Below are 18,333 nucleotides of genomic sequence, written 5' to 3' on the forward strand. Positions count from 1 at the left end.
GGTTCTTCTACACCAACAAAAAGAACATCGAAGAGGAAATCACCAAATCAGTGCCATTTACAGTAGCCCCCAAGAAGATAAAATAATTAGGAATAAATCTTACCAGAGATGTACAAGATTTATACAAAGAAAACTACAGTACACGTCTGCAAGAAACCAAAAGAGACTTACATAAGTGGAAAAACATACCTTGCTCATGGATGGGAAGACTTAACATTATAAAAATGTCTATTCTACCAAAAGCGATCTATACATTTAATGCAATTCCGATCAAAATCTCAACAACATTCATTAATGAGATGGAGAAACAAATCACCAGCTTCATATGGAAGGGAAAGAGGCCCCTGATAAATAAGGTATTATTGAAAAAGAAGAACAAAGTGGGAGGCCTTATTTTACCTGATTTTAGAACCTATTATACCGCCACAGTAGTCAAAACAGCCTGGTACTGGTGCAACAACAGATACATAGACCAGTGGAAGAGAATTCAGAATCCAGACATAAATGAATCCACATATGAGCAGTTGATATTTGGCAAAGGCCCCAAAACAGTTAAATGGGGAAAAGACAGTCTTTTTAACAAATGGTGCTGGCATAACTTGATATCGATCTGCAAAAAAAAAAAAAAAAAAAAGAAACAAGACCCATACCTCACTCTATGCACAAAAACTAACTCAAAATGGATCAAAGACCTAAATATAAAATCTAAAATGATAAAGATCAAGAAGAAAAAATAAGGACAATATTAGGAGCCCTAATACATGGCATAAACAGTAGAGGAAACATTATTAAGAATGCAGAAGAAAAACTCGATAACGGGGAGCTCCTAAAAATCAAACACCTATGCTCACCCAAAGTCTTCACCAAAACAGTAAAAAGACTTTCTACAGACTGGGACAAAGTTTGTAGCTATGACATTTCCGATCAGTGCCTGATCTCTAAAATCTATTAAAAAAAAAAGAAATTTTATGATACTGCAAAAACTCAACTACAAAAAGACGAACAACCCAATTAAAAAATGGGCAAAAGATATGAATAGACACTTCACTAAAGAAGACATTCAGGTAGCTAACACATGTATGAGGAAATGTTTCCCATCATTAGCCATTAGAGAAATGCAGATCAAAACTACCATGAGATTCCATCTCACTCCGAAAAGGCTGGCATTAATCCAAAAAACAAAAAAAACACAAAAGAATAAATGTTGGAGAGGCTGTGGAGAGATTGGAACACTTATATACTGCTAGTGGGAATGTAAAATGGTACAACCTCTTTGGAAATCGATTTGGTGCTTCCTTAAAAAGCTAGAAATAAAACTACCATACAAGAACTACCATATGATCCAGCAATCCCACTCCTCGGAATATATCCTAGAGAGATAAGAGCCTTTACATGAAGAGATATATGCACACCCGTGTTTATTGCAGCACTGTTTACAATAGCAAAAAGATGGAAGCAACCAAGATGCCCATCAACGGATGAATGGATAAATAAATTATGGTATATTCACACAATGGAACACTATGCATCAATAAAAAAAGTGATGAATTTGTGAAACATTTCATAACATGGAGGAACCTGGAAAGCATTATGCCGAGTGAAATTAGTCAGTTGCAAAAGGACAAAAATTGTATAAGACCGCTATTATAAGAACTTGAGAAATAGTTTAAACTAAGAAGAAAACATTCTTTTGTGGTTACTAGAGGGGGGAGGGAGGGAGCGAAGGTAGGAGAGAGGTATTCGCTAATTAGGTAGTAGATAAGAACTACTTTAGGTGAAGGGAAAGACAACGCACAATACAGGCGAGGTCAGCACAATTGGACTAAACCAAAAGCAAAGAAGTTTCCTGAATAAACTGAATGCTTTGAAGGCCAGCGTAGCAGAGGCAGGGGTTTGGGGACCACGGTTTCAGGGGACATCTAAGCCAATTGGCATAATAAAATCTACTAAGAAAACATTCTGCATCCCACTTTGAAGAGTGGCTTCTGGGGTCTTAAATGCTAGCAAGCAGCCATCTAAGATGCATCAATTGGTCTCAACCCACCTGGATCAAAGAAGAATGCAGAGCACCAAGGACACAAGGTAATTACGAGCCCGAGAAACAGAAAGGGCCACATGAACCAGAGACTACATCATCCTGAGACCAGAAGAAGGAGATGGTGCCCAGCTACAACCTATGACTGCCCTGACAGGGAACACAGCAGAGAACCCCTGAGGGAGCAGGAGAGCAGTGGGATGCAGACCCCAAATTCTCATAAAAAGACCAGACTTAATGGTCTGACTGAGACTGGAAGGACCCCAGTGGTCATGGCCCCCCAGACCTTCTGTTGGCCCAGGACAGGAATCATTCCCGAAGCCAACTCTTCAGACATGGATTGGACTGGACAATGGGTTGGAGAGGGATGCTGGTGAGGAGTGTGCTTCTTGGATCAGGTGGACACTTGAGACTATGTTGGCATCTCCTGCATGGAGGGGAGATGAGAGGGTGGAGGGGGTTAGAAGCTGGTGAAATGGACATGAAAAGAGAGAGTGGAGGGAGAGAGTGGGCTGTCTCATTGGGGGAGAGTAACTGGGAGTATGTAGCAAGGTGTGTATAAGTTTTTACGTGAGAGGCTGACTTGATTTGTAAACTTTCACTTAAAGCACAATAAAAATTATATTAAAAAAAAGATAACATTCATGCAGTTACATGAGGAAATGCTCATTAGCGTTTGGAGCAATGCAAATCAAAACTACAGTGAGACGCCCTCTTACCTGATATTAGTGGCACTAATCAAAAAACAGAAAATAACAAATTTTGGAGAGGTTGTGAGGAGGCTGGAACCATTATGCATTGCTAGTAGGACTGTAAAATGGCATAACAATGATGGAAAATGATATGGCGCCTCCTTAAAAGCTAGAAATAGTGTGACCCTACTAGTATTTGAAATACTGGTGGCAAAACTTCCAGTATCGAAGTAACATGAGATCCACCACAGTACAACAAACTGACAGACACATGGTGGCCTGAAAAAGCTAGAAACAGAAATACCATGAGATCCAGCAATCCCACGTGTAGGAATATATCCCGGAGAAACAAGAGCCGCAACGTGAATAGATATATGCACAATCATGTTCACTGCAGCATTATTCACAATAGCAAAAAGAAGGAAACGACCTAAATGTCCATCAACACATGAATGGATAAACAAATTGAGGTACATACACAAAATGGAATACTATGCAACAGTCAAGAACAGTGATGAATCTGTGAAACATCACACAGCATGGATGAATCTGGAGGGCATTACGCTGAGTGAAATAAGCCAATCACAAAAGGACAAGTACTGCATGAGACTACTGTTATAAAAACCCAACAAAAGATTTATAGTGGTAAAAAACTAGAATCTCTAGACCCGCAATGCTTTGGTTCAGATCATAATATGGAGCCTACTGTGTGCATGGTATCTATTCCTCTGATGTCTCATCTGAAAAATGGGAGCAAGAACAGAACTTAATTCATGGAAGTTTTGAGGAGAGCAAATAAGCTAATATATGTAATGCACATATGGCAGTATCAAACATAAAATCATTACCATATGAATGTCTGTAGTCATTGCATTTGCTAACAAAGTTGTTAGAAGATTTTAATATTCGAGCATTTTGCAATTTAAAATCTGGCTGATTTTAGGATATAAAAAGCCATTCTTTAGGTTAATGTAACTAAGTACATGAGAATTAAAAATATCATCACATTATTCAGTTATTTTATGTCTGACTTTGTATTTTCCTATATAAGCATATCATGAGATCACTGTGAATGTAGCGGTATACCCAAATGGCTTCTTACAAGCTAACTTCTATCTTTATTGGATTACAACTAATCTGGTCACCATAATTTTATGACTGACAATTTCCATTTGAATTTTAGTTGTACTTTACATATCTCGTAAATCTTCAGAACTGTAATAAATAAATATATTCTAACTTTTTACTGGGTGAACAGTAGCATGTCCTTCATTTGTGAGAGCATTTAGGTTAGTTCATTTTGTTACATTATTTATAATTTTTCAGTTTTCATAAAAGGTATTTTTAGATAAATCGGAAGCATTTTCTAAATATACCAGATGGAAGAATTCTGAAAAATGTAGTCCCCAGGTTAACTGAATTGACACTAGACCAATCTAGGAAAAGATATTTACTAGCGAGAATATACCCAAATATATATATATGTATATATATATTTTGAAAGACATGCATGTTGTTGTACATTGCCTTCAAGTCAGATCAGGCACATGGCGACCTTATATATAATGTTGGCCTGGTCCTGTTAATGTGTTTGATCCATTGTTGAGTACATTATCATGTTACAGTCCATTGGTATATTTGAGTCCCTTTCAGGGGCTTATTGTGTCAATCATTCTCAGCGAGTGCTTCCCTTATTTTTGCTGACCTTCTGCTTTACCAACCATGATGTCCTTTTCTAGTGATTGGTCCATCCTGATGATATGTCCAAAGTAAGCAAGCCAAAGTCTCACCATCCTCACTTCTAAGGAGTATTCAGGTTGCAAATACATATATACAGACTACCTAAAAGGTTTATTTTAAATAAGCATAGAATTCATGAGGCTTGTTTGGATGGAGAATAGATACCATCGCTATTAAGTATTTCTTTGCTGCATCTTTTTTTTTTTTTGAAGCACAAAAGAGCAGGATTCCCATATCTGATAACAGTTACATTTTCAACAGTGTTTCTACATACAGTGCTTAAGCCTCAAAACTTGACATAGGAAAAAAAGAACTTTCATAAACTAGTTCTCATGCTTTTGGTTTCCCAAAAAATACTATTCCATCTATGCCTGATTCTTGCCTTTATCCTTTGAATCCTTAGTAAAATTTAGTGTTAGGTATGATCTGGTTTTAACAAATTTAACTTTGTATTAACACAGCTTGGTAGTTGCAGCAGTAAGATTGCTTTTCAGACCCATGAACCATTTCTTAGCCAGAAAAAAGAGAGAGTAGAAAATATTGTTCAGAATTGGATTTCAGGATGACTCCCCAGGCATACTTGGGATGAACTGGGGAAAGCCTTAAGCCTTACCAATGAAATTTACTGACTATATATTTAGACCAGGAGGGATCAGTCACTAGAGAAGGACATCATGCTTGGTAAAGTAGTGGGTCAGTGAAAAAGAGGAAGACCTTTAACGAGATGGATTGACACAGTGGCTGCACAATGGGCTCAAACACAACAATGATCATGAAGACAGCACCGGACTAGGCAGTGTTTTGTGCTGTTGTACATAGCGTTGCTATGAGTCAGAACTGACTCGACAGCACCTAACAACAGTAACATATTTAGGCTGGGGAAAACGGACATTTGAGTAGACAAAGAATGACAAATATAAAGCAAAGTAAGCAAAAATTATTTTTTTGCTGTTATTAGCAGTCCTGTTGAAAACTTGAATCATAAAGGGAGAGAAAAACAAAAATTTAAGAGAAAGAATTAAAATCTTTTTTTTTTTTTTCTGTTAATGGAAAATTTTTCATTCTCTGGACACCTAAGTAGATGTGATCAAACACTTCATTGAACCCAATATACTCATCCTATCAATCATTTCAACAAGTAATCAATGTAAACATTATTAGTAAGATATGTTTCTTTTATATTTCTTTTTAAATAGCTTTCATATTTAAATGATTTAGATTCACAAAAAATTACAAAATAGTTTAGAGATTCTCATATATAGTGTTTCTTCTGTATTAAATGTCTTACTTATCTAGTGCTGCTGTAACAGAAATGCCACAAGCAGATGGCTTAAACAAACAGAAGTTTGTTCTCTCACAGTTCAGGTGGCAAGAAATTTGAATTCAAGGTGCCAGCTTCAGAGGAAGGCTTTCTCTCAACTGTGGGGGAAAGTCCTTCTCATGAATCTTCCCCTGGTCTAGGAGCTTCTCAGCACAGGGACCCTGGGTTCAAAAGATGTGCTCCATTCCTGGCTCTTCTTTGATGGTGGTATAAGGTCCTTCTCCTCTCTGCTTGGTTCTTTCTTTATATCTCAAAAGAAATTGACTCAAGATACAACCTGACCCTTTAGAGTATGTCCTACCTCATTAACGTAACTGCTTCTAATCTTGCCTCATTAATATTATAGGGATTAAGATGGTTAGGATTTACAGCACAAAGGAATATCAGATCACAAAATGGAGGACAATCACACAATACTGGGAATCATGGCTTAGCTAAGTTGACACATATTTTTGAGGGACACAATTCAATCCATAACATTAATATTTTGTGTTAAACCCATTGCTGTAGAGTTGATCCCAACGCATAGCAGCCCTATAGGACAGAGTAGAACTGCCCCATAGGGTTCCCAAGGAGAAGCTGATAGATACGAACTGCCAACTTTTAGTTATCAGCCAAGCTATTTATTAAGCACTGTGACACCAAGGCTTTATTTACTACAGTTAAAGAACCAATATTTATACATTACTATTAACTAAAGTCCATAATTATTTCAATATCCTTAGTTTTTTACCTAATATCCCTTTTCTGTCACAAGATTCCATTCAACAGTTACTCCTAATTTCCCCTCCCACCAGACCCTAGTAACTACCAATCTGTTTTCTATGATTTACCTATTCTAGGTATTTTATATAAACGAAATTATATAACATATGACTGTTTCTGTCTGTTTCCTTTCACTTAACTTAATATTTTTGAGGTTTATCCACATTGCAGCAAGTAACAGTGTTTCATTTTTATGGCTGAGTAATATTCCATTGTATCCATATACCACATTTTATCTATTCATTGGAGCCCTAGTGGCATACTGGTTAACAGCTTGGTTGCTAACCAAAAAGTCAGCAGTTCAAATCCACCACCCGCTTCTTGGAAAACCTATGGGATAGTTCTACTCTGACCTATAGGGCCACTATGAGTCTGAACTCTATGACACCTAACGACAGTTCATTGGTTTGAAGGAGCCCTGGTAACACAATGATTAAGCTCCTCTTTGCTGAATGGAAGTTCAGGGGTTCAAACCCACCAGACACTCCATGGGAGAAAGATGTGGCAGTCTGCTTCTGCAAAGATTACAGCATTGAAAACCTTACGGGGCAGTTCTATCCTGTCCTATAGGGTCTCTATGAGTCAGAATCAACTTGACAGCAACGGCTTTTATTTTTTTGGTATTCATTGGTTGATAGATATTTGGGTATATACCTAGCAGTGAAATTGGAGGAGGGTATAGTAATTATGGAAACCCTAGTGGCGTAGTAGTTAAGTGCTACGGCTGCTAACCAAAGGGTCAGCAGTTCGAATCTGCCAGGTGCTCCTTGGAAACTCTATGGGGAAGTTCTACTCTGTCCTACAGAGTCGCTATGAGTCGGAATCGACTCAATGTCACTGGGTACTGGGGTTATGGTAATTATATATTTAACTTTTTGAGGAACTCACCAAACTATTTCCCACAGCAGTTGAACCATTTCAAGGTCCTGGGTATACCTTTTTGTCCTTTAAGAGAACAGACAGACTAAAGCTGCAGTATCCTGACATTCCAACCACCCAACTTTTATACTAGGGCTATAAAATGCAGTTTTGTGTTGTGTAAAAGTGACTATTTTTTTTGTAATCTTGTAGATGTGCAAGAGGTAGTTCCTTAAAGTGGGGGAATGAGTCAACAGAATAGGATCTGTCTACTTCTGGTGAATTGTGCAGTGTTGGAGTGATAACTTGTATAAATAGTGCAGTCAGAGAGGATTGTCTAAAATTGTTGACTCGTATTTTCAGTTGCAGGGTGCATTGTGGGAAACACTAAATCTGAAACAGGTTGCACTTTACCTACAAATTATTACACTAGAAGAAAATGGTTCAAAACAAATCCACTCACATACCTTCAGTGACTCCCACTCCTTGTGTTCTACATGTGTCTCAGAGCCCTTAATCAATTGCTTCATAATCAAAAACCAAACCCATTGCCGTTGAGTCGATTCCGACACATAGCGACCCATAGGACAGAGTAGAAATGCCCCATGCAGTTTCCAAGGAGCACCTGGTGGATTCGAACTGCTGGCCTTTTGGTTAGCAGCTGTAGCTCTTAACCACTATGCAACCAGGGTTCCCAATCAATCTTCATCAGATAGAACAGCAGAACAATATTTTCTTAGATGTAAAGAATAACATTCCATTTATATTTTTAATAGATGCTGCTATTTTTTCACTGTTTTTTTTTAATTCTAAACATTAAAATATCTATATGTTGACAGAATGTTTTAAAGAAGGTTAACGTGTAGTTTATATATTGTTTTGCATATTATAACATTCTCCATGGCGATTACTTTTTTTTTTTAATCCTGGAGCATAGTTTACACGCCTCGTATTAAAATATCCCTTCACATCTAATCTAGAACATGAAGCCTGCAAGCTTAAGAAGCCCTGATGCCACAACAGTTAAGCACTTGGTTGCTAACCCAAAGGAAGAAAGACCTGGCAACCTACTCCTGTAAAGATTGCAGCCTAGAAAACCCACTGGGGTAGCTCTACCCTGTTACATAGAATCACTACTAGTGGAAAATCAACTCGACAGTACCTAAAAACAGGTGAAATAATACAATAATAAAGTAAATAGAATATTTGCAATGAATTATTGTCAAAAGGCAAGATAATTAACCACAACACTCTAGACAGTCTTAAATATTATCATTATTTAATAAAATCTGGCAATTATCTTCCGTGGCATTTTACATACAGGATCATTAACTTTCACAGAGTTAATGTGTACTTATGATTTCATTTATCTTTTTCTTGTAGAATCTATTTTTATCTATTGTCTAGTGTTTTTCCATCCCTACCCTCACCTCCCTCATAAGCATCAAAGATTGTTTCTTTTTGTGTGTAAACCTTTCCATGAATTTTCATAGTAGTGGGCTCATACAATATTTGTCCTTTTGTGACTGACTTATCTCACTCAACATAATGCCATCCTGATTCATCCATGTTATGAGATGCTTCGCAGATTCATCATTTTTCTTTATTGTTGCATAGTATTCCATTGTGTGTATGTACCATAGTTTGTTTATCCATTCACGTGTTAACGAGCATCTAGGGTTGTTTCCATCTTTTTGCTATTGAGAACAATGATGCAATGAACATGGGTGTGCATAAGTCTGTGTTGCGGTTTTTATTTCTCTAGGATATATTCTTAGGAGCGGGATTGCTGGATAATTTGGTATTTCTATTTCTAGCTTTCCAAGGAATTGCAATATCATTTTCCAAAATGGTTCCACCATTTTGCGTTCCCACCAGTAGTGCATAAGAGTTCCAGTCTCCCCACAGCCTCTCCAACATTTGGTATTTTCTGTTTTTTTATGATTCGTGCCAGTAATGCTAGGGTGAGATGGTATCTCATTGTGGTTTTGATTTGCTTTTCTCTAATGGCTAGTGAATGCAGTCATTTCTTCATGTGTTTCTTAGCTGCTTGAATGCTGTCTTTGGTGAAGTGTCTTTTCATTTCCTTTGCCCATTTTTTAATTGGATTATTTGTCTTTTTGTTGTAGAGGTGTTGTATTTTCTTGTAGATTTTAGAGATTAGATCTTTGTCTGATTTGTAATAGACAAAAGTTTTTTTTCCCAGTCTGTAGGTTCTGTTTTTACTCTTTCGGTGAAGTATTTTGATGAGCATAAGTGTTTAATTTTTAGAAGATCCCAGTCATCTAGTTTATACGCTGAAGTTTGTATGTTGTTAGTTATGGTTTATATCCTGTTAATACTGTGTATTAGGGTCACTAGCGTTGATCCTATTTTTTCTTCTATGATCTTTATAGTTTCTGGTTTTATATTTTGTCTTTGATCCATTTTGAATTTGTTTTTGTGTGTGGTGTGAGGTATAGGTCCTGTTTCATTTTTTTGTAGATGGACATCCAAATTTGCTAGCACCATTTGTTAAAAAGACTGTCTTTTCCCCATTTGATGGATTTTGGGCCCTTGTTGAAGATCAGGTGTCCATAGGTGGATAGATTTACACCTGGGTTCTTGATTCTGTTCCATTGGTCAAGGTATCTGTCGTTTCACCAGTATCAGGATGTTTTGACTACTGTAGCTGTACAGTAGGTTCTGAGGTCAGGTAGTGTGAGTCCTCCTACTTTATTCTTCTTGAATAATACTTTACTTATCCAGGACCTCGTCTCTCTCTGTACAAAGTTAATGATTATGTTTTTCATCTCTCTAAAGAATGTTGTCGGTATTTGGATTGGGGTTGCATTGTATTTGTAAACGGCTTTGGGTAGAATTGTCATTTTCACAATGTTGAGTCTACCTATCCATGAGCATGGTATGTCTTTCCGTTTATACAGATCTCTTTTGGTTTCTTGCAGTAGCGTTTTGTAGTTTTCTTTGTATAGGTTTTTTACATATCTGGTTAGATTTATTCCTAAGTATTTTATTTTTCAGGGACCATTTTTTGTTTATTATAAATGATGGAAACCCTGGTGGCATAGTGGTTAAGTGCTATGGCTGCTAACCAAAGGGTTTGCAGTTCAAATCCACCAGGCTGTCCTTGGAAACTCTATGAGGCAGTTCTACTCTGTCCTATAGGGTCGCTATGAGTCGCAATTGACTCGATGGCACTGGGCTTGGTTTTGGTTTGGTATTATAAATGATATCATTTTCCTTTTCATTGTTCTGTTTATTGGCGTATACAAATCCAACTGATCTTTGTATATTTATCTTGTGTCTTGCTACTCTGCTGAATCTTTCTATTAGTTCTGGTAGTTTTCTGGTGGAGTCTTTTTGGTTTTCTATGTATAGTATCATATCATCTGCAAATAGGGAAAATTTTACTTCTTCATTACCAATTTGAATGTCCTTTATTTCTTTTTCTTGCCTTATTGCTCTAGCTAGGACTTCCAGCACAGTGGTAAATGGGAGTGGTGATAAAGGGCATTCTTGTCTTGTTCCTGTACTCAGCTTCTCTTCCTTAAGAATGATGTTGGCTTTTGGTTTTGTATAAATGCCCTTTATTATGTAGAGGAATTTCCCTTCTATACCGATTTTGCTGAGAGTTTTTATCAGGAATAGATATTGGGCTTTGTCTAATGCCTTTTCTGTGTTGTTTGAGATGATCGTGTGATACTTTTCTTTATGTGGTGGATTACGTTGATTGATTTTCTAATGTTGAACCATTCTTGCATACCTGATATGAATTCTATTTGGGCATGGTGTATTGTTTTTTGATATGATGATGGATTCTATTGGCTAGAATTTTGTTGAGAACTTTTGCATCTATATTCGTGAGAGATATTGGTCTGTAATTTTCTCTCTTTTTTTTTGTGGTATCTTTTTGCTTGTTTTTTCTTTTTTTTTTTTTTAATCAGGGTTATCCTGGCTTCGTAGAATGAGTTCAGAAGTATTGCTTCCTTTTCTATGTTCTAAAATTATTTGAGTAGTACTGGTATAAGCTTTTCTCCAAATGTGTAGTAGAATTCTCCAGTGAAGCCATCTGGACCAGGGCTTTTTTGTTGTTGTTCGGAATTTTTTATTACCTTTTCATCCTCTTCTCTTGTTATGGCTCTGTTCAGGTTTCCAACACCAGTTAGTGATAGTTTGGGTAGGTTGGTAGTGTGTTTCTAGAAATGTGCCTGTTTCCTCTAGATTTTCATATTTGTTGGAGTATGGTTTTTCACAATAGTCAGTTATAATCGTTTTTATTTCACTTGGGTCTGTTGTAAAGCCCCCCATTTCATTTCTTATTTGGGTTATTTACATCCTCTCCTCATTTTTTTTTTTTTTTTTTTTTTGGAATTTGGCTTGTGGTTTGTTGATTTTGTTGATCCTTTCAAAGAACCAACATGTGGTTTGTTAATTCTATCTATTATTTTTCTGTTCTCTATTTCATTTATTTATGCTTTGATCTTTATTAATTCCTGTCTTGTGGCAGCTGTTGGCTTCTTTTGCCATTCTCTTTCTATTTTTTTGAGTTGTGTAGCTAAGCTTTTGATTTTGTCCCTTTTTTAATTTAATTTTTTAACAAAGAGAAATTTGTTTTCTTGCTGTAATGTAGGCTAAAGCCCAAATTCAGGGCATCAATTCCAGGGGAAGGCATTCTCTCTCTGTCAGCTTTCTCATCGATGTTCTCTGGACTAGGAGGTTCTCCTAGCAGGAACCATGGGTCCAAAGGACATGCTCTGCTCCCAGCACTGCTTTCTTGCTGGTATGAGGTCCTTCACTCTCTGCTTGCTTCCCTTTCCTTTTTTTTTTTTTTTTTGATTTCTATTGTGCTTTAGGTGAAAGTTTACAAATCAAGTCGGACTTTCATACAAAAATTTATAAACACCTTGCTATATATTCCCAATTGCTCTTCCCCAGTGAGACAGCACACTCCTTCCCTCAACTCTCTTTTTGTGTCCATTTAGCCAGCTTCTGACCCTCTCTTCCCTCTCATCTCCCCTTCAGACAGGAGATGCCAATGTAGTCTCATGTGTCTATTTGATACAAGAAGCTCATTCTTCACCAGTGTATCTCATAGTCCAGTCTAATCCCTGTCTGTAGAGTTAGCTTTAGGAATGGTTCTTGTCTTGGGCAAACAGAAGGTATGGAGACCATGACTTCCAGGGTCATTCTAGTCTCAGTCAGACCATTTAGTCTGATATTTTTATGAGAATTTGGGGTCTGCATCCCACTGCTCTCCTGCTCCCTCAGGGGTTCTCTGTTGTGCTCCCTGTCAGGGCAGTCATTGGTGGTAGCCAGGCATCATCTAGTTCTTCTGGTCTCAGGCTGATGTAGTCTCTGGTTTATGTGGCCCTTTCTGTCTCTCGGACTCATAATTACCCTGTGTCCTTGATGTTCTTCATTCTCCCTTGCTCCAGGTGGGTTGAAGCCAATTAATGCATCTTAGATGGCTGCTTGATAGCGTTTAAGACCCCAGGTGTCACTCTTCAAAGTGGGATGCAGAATGTTTTCTTAATAGATTTTTTTTTTATGCCAATTGACTTCGATGTCCCCTGAAACCATGATTCCCAAACTCCCGTCCCCGTTACGCTGGCCTTTGAAGCATTCAGTTTATTAAGGAAACTTCTTTGCTTTTGGTTTACTCCAGTTGTGCTGACGTTGTCTGTATTCTGTGTTGTCTTTCCTTTCACCTGAAATAGTTCTTATCAACTATCTAATTAGTGAAAACTCCTCTCCCTCCCTCCCTCAAACAATATTCTCTTCTCTGTTTAAATAATTTCTGCAGTTCTTATAGTAGTGGACAATATTTGTCCTTTTGCAACTGACTAATTTCACTCAGCATAATGCCTTCCAGGTTCCTCCATGTTATGAAATGTTTCACAGATTCCTCACTGTTCCTTATAGATGCATAGTATTCCATCGTGTGGATATACGATAATTTATTTATCCATTCATCCATTGATGGGCACCTTGATTGCTTCCACCTTTTTGCTATTGTAAAGAGTGCTCCAATAAACATGGGTGTGCATATATCTGTTCGTGTAAAGGTTCTTATTTCTCTAGGATATATTCCAAGGAGTGGGATTACTGGATCGTGTGGTAGTTCTATTTCTAGCTTTTTAAGGAAGGGCCAAATTGATTTCCAAAGTGGTTGTACCATTTGACATTCCCACCAGCAGTGTATAAGTGTTCCAATATCTCCACAACCTCTCCAACATTTGTTATTTTGTGCTTTTTGGTTTAATGCCAGCATTATTGGCGTGAAATGGAATATCATTGTATTTTTGATTTGCATTTCTTTAATGGGAAATGACCATGAGCATTTCCTCATGTATCTGTTAGCTACCTGAATGTCTTCTTTAGTTAAGTGCCTGTTCATGTCCTATGAGCATTTTTTAATTGGGCTATTTGCCTTTTTGTAGTTGAGTTTTTGCAGTATCAAGTAAATTTTAGAGATCAGACACCGATCAGAAATGTCATACCTAAAAACTTTTTCCCAGTCTGTAGGTAATCTTTTTACTCTTTCAGTGAAGTCTTTGGATGAGCATAGGTGTTTGATTTTTCGGAGTTCCCGTTTATCTCGTTTCTCTTCTGCATTGTTAGTAATGTTTCATATACTGTTTATGCCATGTATTAGGGCTCCTAGCATTGTCCCTATTTTCTCTTCCATGATCTTTATTATTTTAGATTTTACATCTAGGTCTTTTGAGTTAGTTTTTGTGCATGGTGTGAGGTATGAGTCTTGTTTCATTTTTTTTGCAGATGGATATCCAGTTATGCCAGCACCTTTTGTTAAACAGACAGCCTTTTCCCCGTTTAAGTGACTTTGGGCCTTTGTCAAATGTCAGCTGCTCATACGTGGATGGATTTATGTCTGGATTCTCAATTCTGTTCCACTGGTTTGTGAATCTGTTGTTGTACCAGTACCAGGCTGTTTTGACTACTGTGGTGGTATAAAAGTTTCTAAAATAAGGTAGAGTGAGGCATCCCACTTTGTCCTTCTTTTTCAATAATGCTTTACTTATCCGGAGCCTCTTTCCTGTCCATATGAGGTTGGTGATTTGTTTCTCCATCTCATTAAAAATGTTGGAATTGCATTGTACCTATATATTGCTTTTGGTAGGATAAACATTTTTACAATGTTAAGTCTTCCTATCCATGAGCAAGGTGTATTTTTCCACTTATGTAGGTTTCTTTTGGTTTCTTTCAGTAGCATCTTGTAGTTTTCTATGCACAGGTCTTTTACATCTCTGGTGAGATTTATTCCTAAATATTTTATCTTCTTGGGGGCTACTCTAAATGGTATTGATTTGATGATTTCCTCTTCGATGTTCTTTTTGTTGGTGTAGAGTAATTCAACTGGTTTTTGTATGTTTGTCTTGTATCCTGATACCCTGCTGAACTCTTCTATTAGTTTCAGTAGTTTTCTGGAGGATTCCTTAGGGTTTTCTGTGTATAAGACCATGTCAACAGCAAATAGAGATATTTTACTTCTTCGTTACCAATCTGGATGCCCTTTATTTCTTTATCTAGCCTAATTGCTCTGGCTAGGATCTCCAGCACAAAGTTGAATAAGAGCTGTGATAATGGGCATCCTTGTCTGGTTCCCATTCTCAAGGGGAATGCTTTCACACTCTGTCCATTTAGGATGATGTTGGCTGTTGGCTTTGTATAAATGCCCTTTATTATCTTGAGGAATTTTCCTTCTATTCCTATTTCGCTGAAAGTTTTTATCATGAATGGGTGTTGTCAACTGCCTTTCCTGCATTGATTGAGAAAATCATGTGGTTCTTGTCTTTTGTTTTATTTATATGACGGATTACATTGATCATTTTTCTAATGTAGAACCATCCCTGCATACCTTGTATGAATCCCACTTGGTCATAGTGAATTATTTTTTTGATATGCTGTTGAATTCTATTGGCTGGAATTTTGTTGAGGATTTTTGCACCTGTGTTCATGAGGGATATAAGTCTGTACTTTTCTTTTTTTTTGTGGTGTCTTTACCTGGTTTTGCTACCAGGGGTATGCTGGCTTTGTAGAATGTGTTTGGTAGTATTCCGTCCTTTTCTGTGCTCTGAAATACCTTTAGTAGCAGTGGCGTTAACTCGTCTCTGAAAGTTTGGTAGAACTCTGCAGTTAAGCCACCCGGACCAGGGCTTTTTTTTGTTGGGAGTTTCTTGATCACCTTTTCAATCTCTCCTTTTGTTATGGATCTATTTATTTGTTCTGCCTGTTTGTGTTAGCTTAGGTAGGTAGTGTGTTTCTAGGAATTCATCCATTTCTTCTAGATTTTCAGATTTGTTAAAGAACAATTTTTCATAGTGATCTGATATGATTCTTTTAATTTCAGTTGGATCTCTTGTAATATTGCCTACCTCATTTCATATTTGACAGACAGTTTTGCTGGATATATGATTCTTGGCTGACAATTTTTTTTCCTTCAATTTTTATACCAGTCATTGCATTGCCTTCTTACCTGCATGGTTTCTGCCCAGTAGTCCAAGCTTATTCTTATTATCTCTCCTTTTTAGGTGACATTTCATTTCTCCCCAGCTGCACTTAAAATTCTCTCTTTATTTTTGGCTTTAGCAAGTTTGATTATGATATGTCTTGGTGGCTTTCTTTAAAAATCTACCTTATGTGGACTTCGATGAGCAACTTGGATAGATATCGTCTCATCTTTCACAATATCAGGAAGTTTTCTGCCAACAAATCTTCAACAATTCTCTCTGTATTTTCTGTTATCCCTACCTGTTCTGGTACTCCAGTCACTGGTAGGTTATTTCTCTTGATAGAGTCCTACATGATTCTTAAGGTTTCTTCATTTTTTTTTAATTGTTTTATCTGGTTTTTCTTCAAATATGTTGGTTCCAAGTGCTTTATCATCAAGGTCACCAATCCTGCCTTCCACTTGCTTGATTCTGCTTCTCTGATTTTCTCTTGAGTTGTCTAATTCTGTAATTTTATTGTTAAATCTTCTGAATGTCTGTTTGCTGTCTCTCTATGGATTCCTGCAGCTTATTAAATCTTTCGTTATGTTCTTGAATAACCTTTTTAATTTCTTCAACTGCTTTATCTTTGTGTTCCTTGGCTTGTTTTCTGTATTGTCTGATCTCCTTCCTTATGTCTTGAAGAATTCTGTATATTAATCTTTTGAATTCTGCATCCAGTAATTCCAGAAAGTCACCTTCATTCAGAAGATCCTTTGATTCTCTGTTTTGAGAGCTTGTTGAAGCAATCATGGTCTTTCTTTATGTGGTTTGGTATCGACTGCTGTCTCCGAGCCATCTATAAGTTATCATATTAGTTTATTTTATGTTTGCTCATTGAATCCTAGTTTCTTGCTTTGTTTTGTTTTGATATGCCTAAATGGGTTGCTTGAGTGAGCTAGCTAGCTTGATTATTTTCACCTTTGGGGCTCTGATATCCTGTCACCAGATGGCTAGAGTTGTTATCAGGTGTATGAGCTTATCAGTCTATTCACTTTTCTTGTGTGGATTCAGCTCAGGTGTCCAGGTAGGTGGCCATCAAGTGTGTGTACAGGCTCTGTCTTACAATCTTAGGGGGCAGGGGTGTTTGGTATAGGTACTGGTATCTGGTTGCAGCAGGGGGTCATGCTCTGAACAAGGCAGGGGCCTGAGAACTGTTTTCCGAGTGTCTCTGAGGAAAGCACATCCCCGTTCCCTAGTGCATACAGGTGGTTGCGTTCTGCAGGTGGACCATGGGCACCCAATGCTTTTGGTTTTAATGACTGGGAGGTACCAGTTATCCTTGGACCCCTGTCATGGGTGGCTGGGTGACCTGAGTGTAGCCCCCTATCCTTAGGCCCCTGATGGGGGTAGGTGAGGACCCTGTTTAATAGTCAAAGCCATGTCAAATATCACTCACCTCTCCACTGCACAGCTTAAACAGTCACAGTCTGCCAGCAAGGATCTATTCTCCTGAAATATGCCACAAAGGTCCATGCAGGGGGGAAAGATCACGGACAGTTGGTGCCTGGACAGGAGCCACTTCTGTCCTGGACTCCCCAGGTTAGTGGAGCTGGCAAATTATCTTTCCTCCTGTTGTGAATTGATTCCTTCTCCAAGTCCGGGAGCATGGCTCAGGGCTCTCATAGGGGCCTATCTCAGGCCAGGGAAATCAATAGCCACTGAAGCCGGTTAGTGGGGTGTGGTAAAACATACGCAAATACTTAGGTTTTGCCAAGAACAGCGTTATTCTGTGGTTCTGGAAGTGTGAGTAGGCTGTGCAGCTGGCTGCTTCTCCCTGAGAAAATTGCAGCTGAATGTTACCACCAGCCTGCCACAACTGCTTCCAGGAATGGTCCCTGAGGGATCCCAGCAATTCAGTTCCAGCAACTCCTCTTTGCTTCTGAATGGTCTCTCAATCCCTTGCTGCTCAGCCATTATTCTAACTTTGCCTTTGATGTTCAGGGCTCCTAGCTTGTCATAGATATAATCATTTCACTTGATTTTTCAGGTCTTTGTTGTAAGAGGGATCACTGGAAGCCTGACTATTCCACCCTCTTGACCCTGCCTCCTCTTTTTTATTTTCTCGTGTGTGCATCTATTGCTATAAATTGACCTCTGAGCACTACCTTTGCTATGTCCCAAAGATTTTGGTATGATGTGTGTTCATTCTCATTTGATTCTAGGCATTTTTTAATTCCATCTGTGATTTCTTCTATTACCTAGTGATTTTTAAGCAAGGTGTTATTCAGTTTCCATTTTTTTTTTCTTTCCTTGCTCTTCCTGTTTTTAATTTCTAATTTGATGGTATTATGATCAGAGAAAATACCTTGTATTATCTCAGTGTTTTGGATTTTGTTGAGGTTTGCTTTATGGCCTAAGACGTGGTCTATTCTGAAGAACATTCCATGTGCATTGGAGAAGAATGTGTAC

The sequence above is a fragment of the Loxodonta africana genome, chromosome 25, assembly GCF_030014295.1.
Source record: "Loxodonta africana isolate mLoxAfr1 chromosome 25, mLoxAfr1.hap2, whole genome shotgun sequence".
NCBI lineage: Eukaryota > Metazoa > Chordata > Mammalia > Proboscidea > Elephantidae > Loxodonta > Loxodonta africana.